The sequence below is a fragment of the Archocentrus centrarchus genome, unplaced genomic scaffold (genome assembly GCF_007364275.1).
Source record: "Archocentrus centrarchus isolate MPI-CPG fArcCen1 unplaced genomic scaffold, fArcCen1 scaffold_79_ctg1, whole genome shotgun sequence".
Taxonomy (NCBI): Eukaryota; Metazoa; Chordata; class Actinopteri; order Cichliformes; family Cichlidae; genus Archocentrus; species Archocentrus centrarchus.
Window position 1 is genome coordinate 269,826 of NW_022060290.1, and position 295 is coordinate 270,120.

The following is a 295-nucleotide window of genomic DNA, read 5'->3' on the forward strand; positions in this document are numbered from 1 at the left end:
TTATGTGCTAGATTGTCTCAGGGGCATCTCTGCACAGCCTGCACCTGGGGTCTTGTCTAGTGTGGTAGACCCCAGCCTCTACTAATCTTCTGCTCAGAGCTTGTTCCTGTGCTGCCATGATTAGTGCCTCTGTGCTGTCTGTCAGTCCAGCTTTGTCCAGCCATTGGTAGGATTTCTCTATGTCAGCCACTTCTTCTATGGCCCTGCTTACACCAGGATGGCCGAGTGGTTTAAGGCGTTGGACTTAAGATCCAATGGACATATGTCCACGTGGGTTCGAACCCCACTCCTGGTA

At 51.5% G+C, this 295-nt stretch overlaps 1 non-coding gene across 1 annotated transcript; it reads left to right on the forward strand.

Moving 5' to 3' along the window:
* The first annotated feature begins 211 nt into the window (after nucleotides 1–211).
* Nucleotides 212–295, forward strand: trnal-uaa (transfer RNA leucine (anticodon UAA)). Its single transcript has one exon. It is a non-coding gene; the product is annotated as a tRNA-Leu (tRNA).